The sequence below is a fragment of the Hyla sarda genome, chromosome 6 (assembly GCF_029499605.1).
Source record: "Hyla sarda isolate aHylSar1 chromosome 6, aHylSar1.hap1, whole genome shotgun sequence".
NCBI classification, from domain to species: domain Eukaryota; kingdom Metazoa; phylum Chordata; class Amphibia; order Anura; family Hylidae; genus Hyla; species Hyla sarda.
The window spans coordinates 73,303,658-73,323,185 of NC_079194.1; the positions used below are offsets into that span (position 1 = coordinate 73,303,658).

General features: G+C 40.5%; 1 protein-coding gene across 1 annotated transcript in view; it reads left to right on the plus strand.

The window, feature by feature from the left end:
• Window positions 1-292: 292 nt before the first annotated feature.
• CDC42EP1 (CDC42 effector protein 1) overlaps window positions 293-19,528 on the plus strand; it is a 49,318-nt gene continuing 30,082 nt past the window's right edge. The window contains exon 1 of the mRNA XM_056524131.1: window positions 293-404. The gene's annotated coding sequence lies outside the window, so the exon portion shown is untranslated. The remainder of the gene's footprint in view (window positions 405-19,528) is intronic.

The window sequence follows — 19,528 nt, forward strand, 5'->3', positions numbered from 1 at the left end:
GAAGTGTAATAGACGCATTTATGCTTCTCTCTATTTGATTATTTTCTCTCCATTAAAAAAAATGACATTAAAGTGCATAGTGTGAACATGCCTCAAAAGACGCCAATATGTATACATAGTATGGTCTCCTATATTCTTCTAAAATCCTTCTAACATGAGCTCTCCCAGACTGACTCTCACCTCAATCCTTTATCCCTTTTCCCCTCCTATTACAGAACTTCCTAATTTCCCTCCTTTCACCACTCTCTCCCCACCCTATAGGCTCCTTCCCTGCTCCGTCCGTCCCATCCTACTTTCCTACCAAACTCTGACTCACTTTGTGGATCCTTATACTTCCAGCTGTTATGGTTTTCGGCTGAAGCTTTGCCCCTGCAGCCAGGAGCCTAGACATACCGACAGGACAGGTAAATATAGGATATTTCATATAAAAGTATTATACATATATATATATATATATATAGAGAGAGAGAGAGAGAGAGAGAGAGAGAGAGAGAGAGAGAGAGAAAGAGAGAGAGAGAGAGAGAGAGAGAGAGAGAGAGAGAGAGAGATTCACTATTCGCCTTCAGAGGGTCCTGAAAGCTTATGGAAAATACAATAGGCATTGAGGGATCTGACAGCAGAGATATAAACCCTGTAAGCCTTAAATCCTTGTGATCCTTCAACATCTCATATTCAGCCCTTAAAGTTCGAAATACTTAATCTGCTATAATGCTGACAAGTGTAAATGGATATTCCCGTCTGGATATAGATCTGCATATATATATATATATATATTTAGAAATAAAATTGAAAATTTTGCAATTTTTATATTCTGCTGATTCTGTCGTATTCACAAGTACGCAAGGGGCCACGTAACCTAAAAGCATGGCGAATAGGGAGCAATGATCCTAGTGACTTACTGTGGAATACAAGTGTGTGTTTTATCATATATTAGCCTGTTTTTATCTTATATCACATAGAGACCAGTCAGTTTTTTTTATCATATATCACATAGAGACCAGAATGTTTTATTATATATAACATATAGACCAGAATGTTTTATTATATATAACATATAGACCAGAATGTTTTATTATATATCACATATAGACCAGGATGTTTTATCATATATCACATATAGACCAGAATGTTTTATCATATATCACATATAGACCAGAATGTTTTATTATATATCACATATAGACCAGAATGTTTTATCATATATCACATATAGACCAGGATGTTTTATTATATATCACATATAGACCAGTATATTTTATCATATATCACATATAGACCAGAATGTTTTATTATATATCACATATAGACCAGTATATTTTATCATATATCACATATAGCCCAGAATGTTTTATCATATATCACATATAGATCAGCATGTTTTATTATATATCACATATAGACCAGAATGTTTTATTATATATCACATATATAGACCAGAATGTTTTATTATATATCACATATAGACCAGAATGTTTTATTATATATCACATATAGACCAGAATGTTTTATTATATATCACATATAGACCAGTATATTTTATTATATATCACATATAGACCAGCATGTTTTATTATATATCACATATAGATCAGCATGTTTTATTATATATCACATATATAGACCAGAATGTTTTATTATACATCACATATAGACCAGAATGTTTTATTATATATCACATATAGATCAGCATGTTTTATCATATATCACATATAGACCAGAATGTTTTATTATATATCACATATAGACAAGCATGTTTTATTATATATCACATATAGACCAGTATATTTTATCATATATCACATATAGACCAGAATGTTTTATTATATATCACATATAGACCAGAATGTTTTATTATATATCACATATAGATCAGCATGTTTTATTATATATCACATATAGACAAGCATGTTTTATTATATATCACATATAGACCAGTATATTTTATTATATATCACATATAGACCAGTATATTTTATCATATATCACATATAGACCAGAATGTTTTATTATATATCACATATAGATCAGCATGTTTTATCATATATCACATATAGACCAGAATGTTTTATCATATATCACATATAGACCAGGATGTTTTATTAAATATCACATATAGACCAGAATGTTTATAACAGGTATCACATATAGACCAGCATGTTTTTACTATATACATATATATAATGCTTATTCACTATCACTATTCTGATCTGATGCTTGTAAAGTTTATATGTGTTTAAAGCTTTGGCCTTTCTAGGCATATTCATTCAGGCATTACATTTTGTGGGACTGTTTAAAACCTCAGGCAAATATATGCCACTGCCATATGAAATGCATGCTTAAATGTTACACCTGACACCTATTGGAAAAATTGTGGTAAAAAATTATCATTGTCTACTATATAGTTCATTTTATAATATTGCAAAATAATTGTATAGGAAAGATATAGAGGTTTGTTTCCCAACCAGTGTAGTTCCAGCCGGACCCATGCTGGTAGTTGTAGTTTTGCAACAGCTGAAGGCACACTAGTTGGGAAACACTGGTAAAGAGACCCATACTAGTCAGATACATGTGAAAATTGTTCAAAGAAAAAAATACTTTATCCAAACATTAGTGTTTATAAAACATCAACTTTTGTATCACTTCATTGGGTAAAAGGTAACAAAAAATTGCATGCATTTTGCGCCTTACAAACCCTTGTTACAGAAAGATCTTTTTTCTGAGACAAAAAGCATTTTAGCATGAAACGCGTCGGTTTTGGTTCCTTTTACTCAATTAAGAATCTGCTGTTTGGACCGCTGGGTCCTGAACGCTTCCACTCTTTGCATCCTCAGCAGCTAGAAAGGTAATGGCACTCGTAGGTGTAAGGTCCCTATTCACATATTTGCGCCGTCCGGTGGTGTTTCCCTGTAAAAAAAAGTATCGGAGGGAAACTAAATGTAGAAGTAATCCCATTAAAGGGGTACTCCACTGGCCAGCATTCAGAACATTTAGTTCCGAACTCTGTGTGTGTGCTGCGGGAGTCAGCTGCACCCCCTAATGAAGTCAGGCCATGCCCCCTCAATGCAAATCTATGGGAGCGGCATGACGGCCATCATGCCAACCTCCCATAGACTTGCATTGAGAGGGCATGGCCTGGCATAACGAGGGGGTGTGTCCAACCCCCGCAGCACACTCACAGCGTTCGGAACTAAATGTTCTGATCGCTGGCATGTGGAGTACCCCTTTAATGGCACAGCTCATATTCATCCGGCGTCTCAAGTAGGATGCCGGATGGTGGAACACACCACATGGGCACGGACATGTCCAGCCTGCAAGATAAAGGAACGCCGGATCCTAAAAAACTAATGCCAACCGGTGCACTTCTGTCAGCAGTTGTGGCATCAGTTGTGGTGAGTTTAGGCCAGTATCACCGAGCCGGATGCCGGACACCTGCATGCAGTTTAATGTTTCACCATATTTCTGACATTGCTTTGTGAAATGTTACTTCTCTGACTTAGTAGTTTATGAGCACGTTGGATGTAGTTATTGGGCCATGTTCTCAGTGTACATATTGACCATAGAGCCTGTCGCCCCCTGGCCTATTAATAACCTTGATATCACCAATGTGAACAAGACAGGGCCATGCACATACAATATGTAAATTCTTACTTTATCAGAAGTGCTTGCAGGAAATTACAATCTGGAAATGTGTCTTGTTAACTATGTCATTGTTGCATTGGCCCAAATAAAGTGGCCAGCACGTGACGCACACTTGTACTTTCGCACGCTTGTGTGATAGTGGTCTCCTCTGTGCACTGTGTTCTCTTCTCTTATCTTCCCTGTATAAATAACTTTCTCATTTGTTCATCTGTTTATTATTAATCTGTTCTGCCCTTTCCAACTGGGCTTCCTTCCTTCTCCTAAATGAAACCTAGTTCATCCACTTTTAATGTACAGTATATCGACATATTTTCACCTCTGTTTTAGCTAATAAGTCTTTGGAAGTCTAATGACAACCCTAGATACACTCACTGGAGTAGAAAGATGTAGGGTTGTCTCCAGGGGTCAAGTCCCGGAAAAAAAATATGGGAACAAGTCAAGGCTGGCCTGAGGTGAGGCATTAAAATGTGAGTGACTGCCGCTGTATACTGCTGATTACACACCAGACAGAATGTTGGTATCACATCTCCTTCTCAGCATACTCGCTAAGCAACTGCCCCAAAGGAGTTCTGTTTAATTACGCGGAAGTACATTGTTTTTACATTGACAAAAAAAAGGGAGGTTTAGTTATGACGTCAAAATCATCATATTACATTTTGATTGGTTAGGTGAGCTTTATTTCTGTATATATCAGCATATTTAGCATTTATTTATTTCTTGGCCAAAGTTCATTTATGCGGCCCTCTCGCTCTCATACTGGAAAATCCCAGATCTTTGCCCTTCTATACAATCTGTATCTTCCTCAAATGTTTTGTCTTCTAACGTCTCATCTTGGGCCTCCTGGCGTCATTCCAAGGTTTCTGAGTTGCAAGCAGATAGCAAGCTGGTTTATGGGTTAAGGGTAGTTTAACAAATATCTTTCTCCAGCATCAGCAATGGCATATTGGCATATTAGTATTAATAGATTGATCAGTCAGAAACATAAGGATCATCTCTATCAAACTCACCCAAGATTTCCACTCAAGGACTGTTCCTGCAAGACTCTTGCTAATGGTAACAAGGTCCTGCTGTGGAAAAATCCTGCTGCTTGCAGGAAATAAGTTTCCACACGTTCCTGCAAGACTTGAGCCCTGGTTGTCTCCAGGGATCAAGTCCTGCGGGAATGCATGGGGACGGAGGTCCTGCACTTTTTCCACAGCAGGGACACTGTTCCCATTAGCAGGAGTCCTGCAGGACCAGCCCTTGAGAGGAAATCTCACACTTTTTTTCCAAGGATCTAACCCTGGTTGTCACCCACCGGTGGCGCTGTCTGTCGCTAGATCAGGTCTTGGGCATGAAAAGTCCAAAATTGTCAGAAGTGGCAGATTTATGAATTTACTTCTTTACATATATATGTTATAAAAGAACTGTTTGTTGCTAGATCAGGTATTGGGCTTCAAAAGACCAAAATATGGCAGAAATTGTAGTTTTATGTAGTTTATATATATATATATATATATATATATATATATATATATAGATGTTTTTGTTCAAGGACTAATTTTACTAACTAATTTCCTGTCTTTGTTAATTACGTTCTTGTATTTTCCCTCTCTAGAACTAATCTGTTTCTCTGCTCCATTCACATTATTGTTCTTAAGTCCTGCTCTTCATCCTCTTAATCTTTTTCTATGCGCTGGTAATAGGAGGGTGGATCTGCTCCATAGAGCCAAAAAATGCTAAAGAAACTGCTGATTATACCAAATTTAGCTCGGCTTCAAGACGAAAACTGCTACTGAAAGCAGAGAACGTGAGGGTGAGCGAGGGAGTGACTTCAGGACACAAAGTATTCGGTGGGCATGAGAACTGGGCTTTGGCAGACCTTGTATATTTTTGTAACCCTTTGTCTGCCGCCGAAGTCTGGAATGGAACTGCATGAAATATCCTCCTGATTTCGAAGCTTACGCTGTAGCTCTTTTATTAGATGTTAATGGTTGGGAACGGGTTATCACATTCTTATTACTGACCGGGAGCACGCTTTTAATGTATTGGCACATTCACAAGCTAGAACCACTATAATAAGTAAAAATGGTTATAGTAGCTCAGGCGCTGTGCCATAATATAAAAGGAATATATGTAAAACATGAATATAAAAATATGTAGTATGGGACCCTTTGCTACTTCAATAAATGTTACTAAATCCTGCACTTATTCTTAGTGTTCTAGGTTTCAGCCCAATAGAAGGGAGCTATTTTTTTCAAAATTTTATTTCCACAATTTTGCAACCAGTAAGATTTAGTAAACTGGTGAATGAGATGTTTTTGCTTATAGGGGATAAGTTTCTGATCATGATGGGTCAGGCCACTGGGGCCTGGCTACTCACCCGTCCTTGGCGCACTTCAGCCCCCACTCTCAGAGCTGAGCTTCAGTGACTGTTTGCTCAGCCAATCACCAGTTAAACCAGGGTCCCATCTCAGCCTGGTGATTGGCTGATCAGACTGTCACTGAAGCTAGTCTTATAGGGTAGTAGCTGGAGCATGCTGACAATGGGTGATTAGAAAAGCCCTGTGCAGGAGATCACAGGGGGGGGCTAGCAGTCGGACCTCCCACAATCAGAAACATATCCACTATCCTGTGGATAGAGGATATGTTTTATTTTCCTGGAGTACCCCTTTAAGTGTCACATTGGATTCCCTTTACCAGCTAGCTTGTTTTGGATATCCTATTACTTGAAAAAATCCCATTCTTGGGGGTGACATCGGCGGACGCGTCAAGTCATTGCACATGCGCAGTCAACACCAAGATGGCGAGTGCCATCCTGTTACGCTACAAACATCCAGGTAATTCTCTGCTGCACCTGTATTCATATAGTTATGTGTGCTGATTGATAAAGACCATATGACCATTTGTTAGATCACTCACTGAGGAAGTCTTATATGGGCTCTGTCAGGTACAAAAACTTTTGATATGTTGTAAAGCATGCAAAACCAATAGGTTTTGCAATTACTTTCAGTAGAAAATTTTCAGTATGTCATACTGAAAAAGACAGTCAAACAGCTGCTCCCCTGCCTGCTTGGACACAACTGCTGTGTCCATACGTCATCACCTATGTCATGGACACACTTCCTTGATTGACAGCTGTGAGCGCAGGGCTCACAGCTGGAGGAAAAATCCTCCCACTGTCATCTTGTGTCCCGCTACTGTCAGTGAGGACAAGCTGGGAGTTGTAGTTTTGCTAATGCTAGGGGAGATGTGAGCAGACAGCATACTGAAGGAGGGGGCGGAGACCTGCACAGTGAGGCCACGCCCCCTCCCTTTGAGAGGAATTCAGACTAGTGAGCTAAATTTAAAAAAAATAAAGGTGCTAGACACATAAAAATTGGTTAGGATTAGGTACTGAGTGATATATAAAAAAAAATGTTTTTTTGTTGGATCTGACGGGTACGCTTTAATGGTGAAACGACGTTGGGGTCTGACATGCTGCATGGGTATGTGTGGGGGACGGGGTCACTGCTTTGCTGAAGTGCTGTGGTAAATGGTTATATGTTTTGCTCCCTAGCAGATCTCTGCTAAGGTGTTTTTGGCTTAATGCCTTACACCTTCTCTGATCCATCTCTTTTTCCAGCTTATCAGCGGATCAAGTATACATTGTCTTTATTTAGTTCCGACATACTTCGTGATCATCTACCTTAGCTTTATTTAACTGGTTAGATACCTTTGCATTGAAGTTCATACTCTGTATATATCTATGTTATGCTGCTTATTGGTGGCCCTTATAGATTGCACGCGACACTTTAGTGTGCTTCTGTTTACTTGATCACTTTTTGCTCATTGCAGTGGTCAGATTTTTCTGATTGTTGCCCTTTAAAATGTTTTTATCAGTGATTTTCAATAAAGATTAATTATTCTTCATTAAAATAGTATTCTGGTGTGTTTAATAGGTTATTAGGTCTAAAATGACACTCTAGACGTTGACATCCTTTACCTAGCCCATATGTTTTGGATTATATCCTATTACTTGGTCAAGACTCCCTTTCGTTTTGAGTGTAAAATTTGTGGTCTGATCTGAACAACCTGTGACTGTTCCTGTTGGACCCAAAGATAGGTCATAATTATGAGTTGTATAATTCATTGAGATGAATGAGCACAAAGGCCCTACCACTAAAAGCACGTTGTGTCTGTGCCGTCTGCATTTGCTGGGACCAGTGCTAATTCTGGTGGCATCTTAGTGGTTAGACAGCACCCTTCAAACAAGAATGAGGGGCACTGATTGGGTGCCATGGTAGCCAGGGGCCTAACAAAGGCCCTATATCTGCCAAGTATATCTGAATAATTAGATTCCGCCTTAGTTTGCCTTCTGCAAAATTTGCTATTATTTACTTTGCAGTGAATTACCGTATTTTTCACCATATAGGACGCTCCGGCATAGAAGACGCACCCAATTTTAAAGGAGGAAAATGTAAAGTATAGAACAGTGTAAAGTATAGGACAGTGATCTTCAACCAGCAGACCTCCACATGTTGCAAAACTACAACTCCCCGCATGCCCGGACAGCCGTTGGCTGTCCGGGCATGCCAGGAGATGTAGTTTTGCAAAATCTGGAGGTCCGCAGGTTGAAGACCACTGGTATAGGAGGTAATACTCACGTGTCCCCACCGCTCCGGACCCGTCACCGCTTGTCACCGGTGCCCGGGATGTCGCCCTCCATCGCTGTCGCCGCGTCCCCGTGGTGTCCCCGTCGCTACGGAACGTCTCTACACCACCATCACTACGCTACGCACGCCGCTACGCACGCCGCTCCTGTTTTAGATGCGGGTCCCGGGCGCAGGGATGCCCCGATAGGAAATGGTTTTAGTATCAAACGGAGTACATTTATTAAAACTCAAACATAGAATGCACAGCACGGATACAATAAATGCAGTGAAAATACAACAATGAATATAAGTAGGACAGGGTTTTGATGTGTATTCGCTGTATAAGATGCACCACCTCCCCCCAGTTTTGGGGAAGAAAAAGTGCGTCTTATACGGCAAAAAATACGGTATATGAGTAATTAGGTGGACAAATAGTAATAATTAATAAAATAATGAAAATGAATTGATAATAACATCAAGTTGCACCCTGTAGAATAAAGTTAAAATGTTATTTATATAAAAAATAAAAATTATAAAAAATTGTAAAATTGCTGTTTCCACATTTAACATTCCTAAAAAAAAAATATTAAAGTGAATCAATGAGTGACAGGTACCCAAAAAGGTGCTATTAGAAAATATAACTTGTCCTGCAAAAACTAGCGCTCTTGAAGCTACATTGAGCATGAAAAATAGGTATAGTTCTGGGATCATGCCGATGCACAAAAAAATAAAAAGATTCTATAAAAACTCTGAAACAAAATATTGTGAAAAATTATAAAAAATAAATAAAGACTGAGATTGAGGCTTTAGGAAGCCTTTTTTTTCTCGTCTGGATATTCCCCCTGCAGAAAACATGTCATTTTAACATAAATACAGTCCAGGATAAGAAACCGAGAATCTCACTAACTTTACCTGCAATAATAACCTTGTATCCTTTATTGCATGTGATTCCTTTTGATTGTGGAGAAGGACGCAGCACATCTACCATTTCTCTTACCATAGTTGCGATACATGACAGACTGTCAGAATGATTCATTGGGGCCTTAGGTCATGTTCTGCATCTGAATATAACCTGATAAATGTGAGTTATATTTGTCCTTTTGTTTTCAGTAGGAATATGCACCATAGTTTACATTGACAAATACCACAGTGATGTGCCACTTACCAATGTGTATTCTGCTCAAAAACATTGAATAGCTGCCATTAAATTGGGATTATTCACATCCAAAACCACAAGAAACTCCATGGAAGTAAAGAGTGAAATACTGTATGCTTCGGATTTCTGCTTGGGATTTTTAAGAGAAAAAAATTCTCAGTGACAACATAACCCAAATGTCTTTTTGGCAAGCACAGATACTTCTTAGTGTGGTGTCCCAGTACGGGATATGGTCCTACAGTCCTGTCAGGTTGAGTCCCTATATGTCCCTGGGGCTACCCTGCCATGTCTCCCCCTGTGTATATAAGTTTTCACATGAAAGAGTAAAGGACCTGTATTGTTAGCCACATGATTATGTCACATGTTTAATTCATATGATTGTATTGTTACCCAGAGAACACCAGTGACCAGGTGACCTGCAGCTTGACCAATGGGCTCCTTGTACAGCCCCCTTTATAATGAAGGAGCTGCAATCTCTTTTTTTGATCACACTTCATTTCCTGCTGAGGTCAAGTACTGTCATCTGTCCCAGAGCCTGTGTCCAGCCATTGGAGGCCTCAAGCCTAAAGTCTGCAGCCACCTGACAATTGCAAGTAAGCCAAAGTCATCTAATAGTCAGTCATCAAGTAGTCAAGTCAAGTTTACTGTCTAGTCACCATGGCCTTTATTACAGTCAGTCTACCTTCTGCAAGTCCCAGCAAGCCTGCGAGGTCTCTCTGTGTCACCTGCCTGCTGGGTGTCTGATCGCCAAATGACTGCTCCGTGGCTGAGATCAAGGCAGGAGCAGTCGAGCAGCGATAACACTGATCAATGCCAAGTTAAAGAGGTACTCCGGTGGAAAACTTTTTATTTAAAATGAACTGGTGCCAGAAAGTTAAACAGATTTGTAAAAAAACTTAATCCGTTTAGTACTTTTTAGCAGTTGTATGCCACAAGGAAATTCTTTACTTTTGGAATTTCTTTTTTGTCTTGTCCACAGTGCTCTCTGCTGACACCTCTGTCCATGTCAGGAACTGTCTAGAGCAGCATAGGTTTGCTATGGGGATTTTCTCCTGCTCTCCAGCTAACATGTGGCCACACACTATAGAATTTCAGCCTAAAGAAATTTGAGGGGGAGATTCCATGTGCAGCAGAATCATTGGAATCAGTGCTAATGTCCGCACAGACACCAAGCCCCATCCCCATTGATGGCATTCAGAATTCAGAATTATCACCATGAAAATTAAGCAATGTGCTCAGAGCAGCAGAATCCCATTGAAAGCAATGGGAGGCTGCTGCAAGGCAGATTTCATGGGCCTTAAAAAATTTAAAACAATAGAAAAAACAGTTTTTTCATAGTTTTTATGGGAACACTATAAACAGGAGGCCTGTTGCTACCATGGACCAAGCCTTGTACATTGTGAAGATCACAAAAAGTTAATAAAGCAACCAGTGAGCAAAGTACAAATGTGCACCTAGAACAAACCTTGCGGTAATAATATTTGGCAATATGTAACTTTATTAAGTACACAGTGAACTTTTAAAATATCATCTGGTTTTGTTTTTTGTAACGATATTCAAGCGGGTCCATAATGTTAATTGCACTGGTATTTGTTACTGTATCTAAATGGAATTATTTTATGCTAGGATTTTAAGAATTATTCTAGTTTATTCTTTTATTTACGCTTGAGCATTTAGCCCAATTGTTAATGAGGAAACTTCACACTTTTTGAGAATTTTGGTGTTGGATGTTAAAAGCAATTTAATCTCTAAAAAAAATACATTTGCTGATTGCACATATAGTTTGTCCTGGGAGAAACTGGTTTGGCATGTGCGTGCCAGGGATACACTCGCCTACATTGACTACAGTGTTAAGACACAGGGCAAATGGAAAGTGAATAGGGAATTTTCCCCAGATTAAGTAATATTTTCTACACCTCTGTTGTGGCCAATTCAAATCTGATAGGATCTGATTATGGCTGTGTTCACACTGAATTAGATTTTTTTTTCTTTTTTCCATATCATAGAAAAAAATTAGGCTTCACAAGGTAATGCAGATTCTTTAAATGTCTTTTATGTGTCTAGCTTCTGTATTTGGCTAAGAAATCCCTCCGTTCTGCTGCTCATTTCTTCTGAAATCCATTGCTCAGGAAGGTGTGTGTCCGAGACTAGCACTGAGTCCTCCCTCACTCACCATGCATTCACTTCTTCCCTGAGTCTGCTGTGCTGTCTCCTCATCTATTTACTGCAGGTTGCTCTGTAACACCCTCCTCTCTGTTTTCATCCTGCAGTCTGACAGGACAGGAGTGAGCACAGAGGAGTGCTAGTCACCACCCTCACTTCCTGGACTTTGTCCCAGCCTGTGCTTCAGCTGGGACAAATATGATGCTGCAGCTGGGCAGCATTATGTTCTGGATGCTATGGGGAACCCTAGTGGTCTTTTTTTCTATAAGCCATAAGCCATGATTTCTATAAAAAGTTCAGCATACTGTGTGAACACAACCTATGACCTAAAAATATTAACTCATTTTTATGCAGAAAATGGTTGGAATCACTTTTTGAATCACTTTTTATGCTCTAGAATCGCCAAAGTGTTGCCTATTAAAAAAAGAAATCCATGGTGTAATTTTCCTTGCTAATGGGTCAAATGATCTCATGCAAGGCTTAGAACTCTTTATATAAAGGTATGTTTTACCTACTGAAAATCAGCAAAGGATTTCCTTGTTCAATTTCCATAATGAATATTCGCATTCACGATGATGCAGAATCTGCGTTTATTGTGCCATTGCAAAATGAACTTTATTGGCCATTTCTGCTGGTAGATTAAATATATTAAACCTTCCGCCAGAATACAATTCCTTGTCAGAAGTTCCGATGTAGAAACTAGGTAGCAGAATCCCATTGAGGTCAACATGCAGAATATCATTGTGTAAATTCCACTGTGAATGTGAAGACTAATGTACTTGTTTAATTCACTTTGACCCTGTGCATAACCAATACATTTCTACATAACCATCGGCTAATACAGTGTTATCCAACCAGTGTTCCTCCAGCAGTTTGCAAAACTACAACTCCCAGCCTGCCCGGACCTCCTTTGGTGACACTCAGTCATGCTTCTCGTAGTGACACTCTGTCCTGCCTTTCCTGGTGACACACTGACTCACTTTTTTGTATAACTTGCTTTCCTGCATCTAGTGGTGACACGCTGTCTCACTTTTTCTGATAACAGTGACAGCATGTTGACACAATCCTCTCCTGTTGACACACTGTCCCGCTTCTCCTGGTGACACACTGTCCCGCCTCTTCTAATGACACACTGTCCTGTCTCTTCTGATGATACACTGTCCTGCCTCTCCTGATGATACACTGTCCTGCCTCTCCTGATGACATGCTGTCCTGCCTCTCCTGATGATACACTGTCCTGCCTCTCCTGATGATACACTGTCCTGCCTCTCCTGATGATACACTGTCCTGTCTCTCCTGATGATACACTGTCCTGCTTCTCATGATGACATGCTGTCCTGCCTCTCCTGATGACATGCTGTCCTGCCTCTCCTGATGACATGCTGTCCTGCCTCTCCCCATGACATGCTGTCCTGCCTCTCCTGATTGCATGCTGTCCTGTCTCTCCTGATGACACGCTGTCCTGTCTCTCCTGATGACATGTTGTCCTGCATTTCCTGATGACATGCTGTCCTGCCTCTCCTGATGGCACGCTGTCCTGTCTCTCCTGATGACACGCTGTCCTGTCTCTCCTGATGACATGTTGTCCTGCATTTCCTGATGACATGCTGTCCTGCCTCTTCTGATGACACTCTGTTCCACCTCTCCTGATGACGCATTGTCTCACCTCTCCTGATGACATGCTGTCCTGCCTTTCCTTGGAGTTGTAGTTTTGCAACAGCTGGAGGCACACTGATTGGAAAACACTACTGGCATATATATATATATATATATATATATATATATATATATATATACGAAACAATGTAATGGCCAAATGCATTCTATGTCAATGATAGTGGTGGGTCGAAAGCAAACTGCGTGACTTCACAACATCAGAAGAAAAAAAAATGTCTGCTGCCAAGGCACGTCTCTAGTGAGTATATCTAAACCAGTAGCTGTAGCTTCATTTGTAACCTGTAGTTTCTTTGCAGTCCTACTACATAATATATCTAACTCCAAAAATACATTGTACTTTGCATGAAGCGTTGGATGAAATATTGGGCCACATACATCAAGTTAAAGATGGGTCCATCTGGATCTGTAATATTTATGGCAGCATCAAGCAGGCGACTGATACCTGTTTAACCACGCGATAATACACAAAGCTTAAGAGCACCGACTGTATTCACTGCAATTTATGTCAGAAAAATTGATATATTCTTTGAAAAGCAGCCAGACTGAGGGGCCCCTGTGGACAGAGTTCCAATAAGTGAAGGATGCTGGGAAAATAACATTCATGATCTATTAAGTGTAAAGTCCTCATACCCACTGTGTGTGATAGATGTCTCCTTCTCCACTTCAGACAGTAGCACTGACTTTGAATGGATTTATATTTGTCTTAATAAGTAAGATTGCTTGATGTCTCCTTTTATGGCCATTCATTGTTATGGGATGGTTATTTTTATTCCTTTTTTGCTTTTTCTTTTTCTTTTTTTTGTCTTTTTGTCTAATGCTGTCATTATTAATCGGTCTTGACGGGGTGGCATAAATGGGTAAAGTAATCATTACCCATTGATAATTTATTTGGTTAGCTATGGTATTGTCAAGGTATAAAAATTCAGTGGCAGCTTATTATTACATAATCAAGTAATCTAAGTTTTACAAAACTTATTTTTAAGTACCCTGTTAAAGGGGGATTTATTATTTACTTTACAAAGAAAAAGCTGCACAGAAAGGCTATAAAACAAAAAACTATACTGTATTTCCCTCCCCTGCTCCAACAACCATGCCTTGATCCACCAAAGTCCTGTGCTTAGTTACCCTGATGACCCGCTGTTTTACCTCTCCTGGTGACACGCTGTCTTACCTCTCCTGGTGACACACTGTCACGCCTCTCCTGAAGACATGCTGTTCCGCCTCTCCTGATGACCTACTGTCCCACTTCTCCTGGTGACACTCTGTTCCGCCACTTCTGGTGAGACACTGTCTCGCCTCTCCTGGTTACACATTGTTCCACCTCTCCTGATGACTTTGTCTAGACCTCTCCTGGTGACACGCTGTCTCGCCTCTTCTGGTGGCACACTGTCCTGCCTCTTCTGATGACACATTGCCTCACCTCCCCTGATAAAGTGCTGTCCTGTGTCTCCTGGTGATGTTCAGAACCACTAAAACCAATTTCTGAGGCCCCTGATCAGCGCCTTTCCTATGATCTATTATGAATGGAAGAGTGGCAAGTGATTTCAAAGGGGGAGATCTAAGTGCAAAATCGTCAATATTTGGTGGAAAAATAAAGCTTATTGATAGTCTAAATGTTTTGCACAAAATTTATATGCATTAGCTAGCTAATTTAGTTTTTAAACTTGGTAGGGGCATGGTTTCCCATTAGCATGTGTATTCAAGTAATATATTGTGTGCACATTTTAATTGCACAAATTGTTTTGCACTAGTCCTCCACCTCAGACCTGGTGCAGTTTATACACACTTACCGTATATGCCGACGTATAAGACGACTTGGCGTATAAGATGACCCCCAACTTTTACAGTTAAAATATAGAGTTTGGGATATACTCGCCATATAAGACTACCCCTCCTACCGCAATGTACGGTACCTTGTAGTTCCCCCCACATTAGGTAGGCATCATGTTCCCCCACATTAGGTAGGCAGTATAGTTCCCCCCACATTAGGTAGGCAGTATAGTTCCCCCCACATTAGGTAGGCAGTATAGTTCCCCCCCACATTAAGTTGGCAGTTCACCCACATTAAGTTGCCCGTTCCCCCACATTAGGTTGCCAGTTCCCCCACATTAAGTTGCCCGTTCCCCCACATTAGGTTGCCAGTTCCCCCACATTAGGTTGCTAGTTCCCCCACATTAGATTGCCAGTTCCCCCACATTAGGTCGGCAGTTCCACCACAATAGTAGGCAGCTCCCCCACAATAGGTCGGGAGTTACCCCACATTAGGTCAGCAGTTACCCCACATTAGTAGGCAGCTCCCCCACATTAGTAGCGGTTCCCCCACAATAGTAGGCAGCTCCCCCACATTTGTAGGCAGCTCAACCCACATTTGTAGGCAGCTCCCCCCACATTAGGTCAGCAGTTCTCCCACAATAGTAGGCAGCTCCCCCCACATTTGTAGGCAATTCCCCCACATTAGGTCAGCATTTCCCCACAATAGTAGGCAGTTCCCCCACAATAGTAGGCAGCTCCCCCCACATTTGTAGGCAGCTCCCCCCACATTTGTAGGCAGCCCCCCCCACATTAAGTCAGCAGTTCCCCCACAATAGTAGGCAGCTCCCCCCCACATTAGATTGGCAGGTCCCACCAACAGACATACAGCTTCCAGCCATATACAGTGTATGGCTGCAGGCTGTGTGTCTGTACTGGTCCCCTCCCCTCCTGCAGCCACACACGGGAGCCGGCCCAGGCAGATAATCAGAAGTTTTCCTGTCCCAGACCTCAATACCCGGCGTATAAGACGACCCCCGACTTTTCAGAAGAAATTTTGGGGTTAAAAAGTCGTCTTATACACTGGGATATGCCCAAAGGTAAAGGGGTGAATTTTTTTAGCAAAACAAATGAAAAATCAGATTGTCATGAATTAAGTACAAAAACTGCATGCACAATTAAAAAGCAAAAAAACAAAAGGATGAGAATGATAAATCTTCCATAAAGAGTTAATCTTGTTCTAGAATTCTCAACCTGTGATAAATGTGTAATTTATGTCTCCAGGGGGGGACTCCACTTTCCTTTTGCAGGTGCATCACAGCATGTTATCATAGCCTCAGGGATACTTAAATGTAATTAAGTAAGTGGTACGTGGCAAAACAGGGCTAAACATTTCTCTAGAGGACCCAGCATGTCTAGGCAGCCCATTGTATGCAATAGACTGTGTATTGCTTCACCTGACCACTAGTGGCGCTGGAGGGAATATAAACACTTGGTGACAGGATGCCTTACAAATTGTAACCTGTATACTGGACCTTCCAGCAGCAGTACATGCCATAATCCTTCATAAAAAACAGGATAAATGGTGATAAATGTATGTATAACTGATTGCTGGCACCCAACTAATCGCAAAGTCCCCGATTTAGTAACATAGTAACATAGTTCATAAGGCTAAAAAAAGAGCAGAGTCCATCAAGTTCAACCTATATCCCTAATGAGTCTCTACTGAGTTGATCCAGAGGAAGGCAAAAAACCCTCATACTAGAGGTAAAAATTCCTTCCCGACTCCAAATATTCCTTTCTGAGTCCAAATATTTAACCCCTTAACGACAATGGATGTAAATGTACGTCATGGTGATATGGTACTTAACGCACCATGACGTACATTTACCCGCCACCATGATTGCGAGTATTGGAGTGGTGCTCGGGTCATGCCCGGCAGGTCCCGGCTGCTATTAGCAGCCAGGGACCCACCGGTAATGGCGGCCATTAACCCCTCAGATTCCATGATAAATACAGATCACGGCATCTGCAGCAGTGCGGTACTTTGCACGGATGATCGGATGGCCCGCAACACTGCAGCGGGGATCCGATCATCCAGCATGGCGGCCGGAGGTCCTCTCACTTGGATCCAGGGTCCCGGGGTCTTCTGCTCAGAGCAGAAGATCACCGATAATACTGAGCAGTGCTGTGTCCTATACATAGCACTGCACAGTATTAGCAATCAACTGATTGCAATGAATAATCCCTTATGGGGACGTAAAAAGTGTAAAAAAAAAAGTAAAAAAAATTTACATTCAAAAGTAAAAAAATTTGAAAAATTCCCTCCCCCAATAAAAAAGTAAATGTCCGTTTTTCCCATTTTACCCCCCAAAAAGCGTAATAAAAATTATTAATGCACATATTTGGTATCGACGCATGCGTAAAAGTCTGAACTATTAAAATATATTGTTAATCATCCAGTACGGTGAACGGCGTAAACGTAAAAAAAAAATTTAATAAAAAAATGTCCAAAATTGTCACATTTTATTTAAAAAAAAATGTATAAAAAGTTTATAAAAAGTAAAACCTAAGCAAAAGTGGTACTGATAAAAACTACAGATCATGGCGCAAAAAATGAGCTCTCATACCGCCCCATATACGGAAAATTAGGAAGTTATAGGTGGTCAAAATAGGGCAATTTCAAACATACAAATTTTGTTAAAATGGTTTGAGATTTTTTTTAAGCGGTACAATTATAGAAAAGCATATAACATGGGTATCATTTTAATCATATTGACCCACAGAATAAAGAAAACATGTCATTTTTACCGTAAAATGTACAGCGTGAAAACAAAACCTTCCAAAATTTGCTAAATTGTGTTTTTTTTTCAAATTTCCCACATAAATAATATTTTTTTGGTTGCTCCGTACATTTTATGGTAAAATAAGTGATGTAATTACAAAGTACAATTGGTGATGCAAAAAACAAGCCCCATATGGGTCTGTGGATGGAAATATAAGAGAGTTATGATTTTTAGAAGGCGAGGAGGAAAAAACGAAAATGCATAAAATTGGTCTGGTCCTTAAGGCCAAAATGGGCCTGGTCCTTAAGGGGTTAAATCGAACATCAATCATACCTGCGCACTACTGCTTCATTCACTGTCTATAGAAGAAATAGCTGAGGAAACAGTCAGCTTTCTTCTGACTGCTCCCTTTAGACAGAGGATTCAGGAAACCTGTTCTCATGATCAGTGGGGATACCGGTGGTATAAATTTTCATGTGAGACAACCACTTTATGAGTAAAGCTGCCTATACACATTAGATTAATCCCTTAAGGACTGAGCCCTTAAGGGGTACTCCGGCGCTAAGACATCTTATCCCCTATCCAAAGGATAGGGGATAAAATGCGGGGACCCCTGTGATCTTCCACGCCGCACCCCGTTAGAATCAGTCCCCGGAGCGTGTTCGCTCAGGGTCTGATTACTGGCGATCAAGGGGACGGAGCATAGTGACAACACAGCTCCGCCCCCGTGTGATGTCACGCTACGCCCCCTCAATGCAAGCCTATAGGGGGGCGTGGCAGCTGTCAAGCCTCTCCAATAGACTTGCATTGAGGGGGCGGAGCGTGATATCACACGGAACAGAGCCATAACGTCACTATGCTCCGTCCTCGTGGTCGAGATGTACTCAGCCTGAGGACCTCCAGCGGTTCCGAAAGCAGCTAAAGGTGGGTGCTGCATGGTAGATCCCGGGGGTCCCCAGCAGCGGGACCTCGGCGATCTGACATCTTATCCCCTATTCTTTGGATAGGGGATAAGATGTCTAGGGGCGGAGTACCCCTTTAAGGACTGAGCACTTTTTTGCAATTCTGACCACTGTCACTTTATGCATTAATAACTCTGCGATGCTTTTACCGTTTAATCTGATTCTACTTTAACATAGTGGTAAATTTTCGTTGATACTTGCATCCTTTCTTGGTGAAAATTTTGAAAATGCAGCATTTTTCTAACTTTGTAACTCTCTGTTTGTAAGGAAAATAGACATTCCAAATAAATTATATATTTATTAACATATACAATATGTCTACTTTATGTTGGCATCATAAATTTGACATGTTTTTACTTTTGGAAGACATCAGAGGGCTTCAAAGTTCAGCAGTAATTTTTAAATTTTTCACAAAAATTTCAAAATCTGAATTTTTCAGGAACTAGTTCAGTTTGAAGTGCATTTGAAGGGCTTTCATGTTATATGTACCCCATAAATTACCCCATTATAAAAACTGCACCCCTCAAAGTATTCAAAATGACATTCAGAAAGTTTGTTTCATTTTTCACGCTTGCATGTTCTTGTAGAGCCATTTTTTTAAATTTTTACAAGGGGTAAAAGGAGAGAAATCCCCGCAAAATTTGTAATCCCATTTCTTTCGAGTAAGGAAATACCTCATATGTGGATGTAAAGTGCTCCATGGGTGCACTAGAGGGGGCTCAGAAGGGAAGAAGCAACAATGGGATTTTGGAGAGTAAATTTTGCTGAAATTGTTTTGTTTTT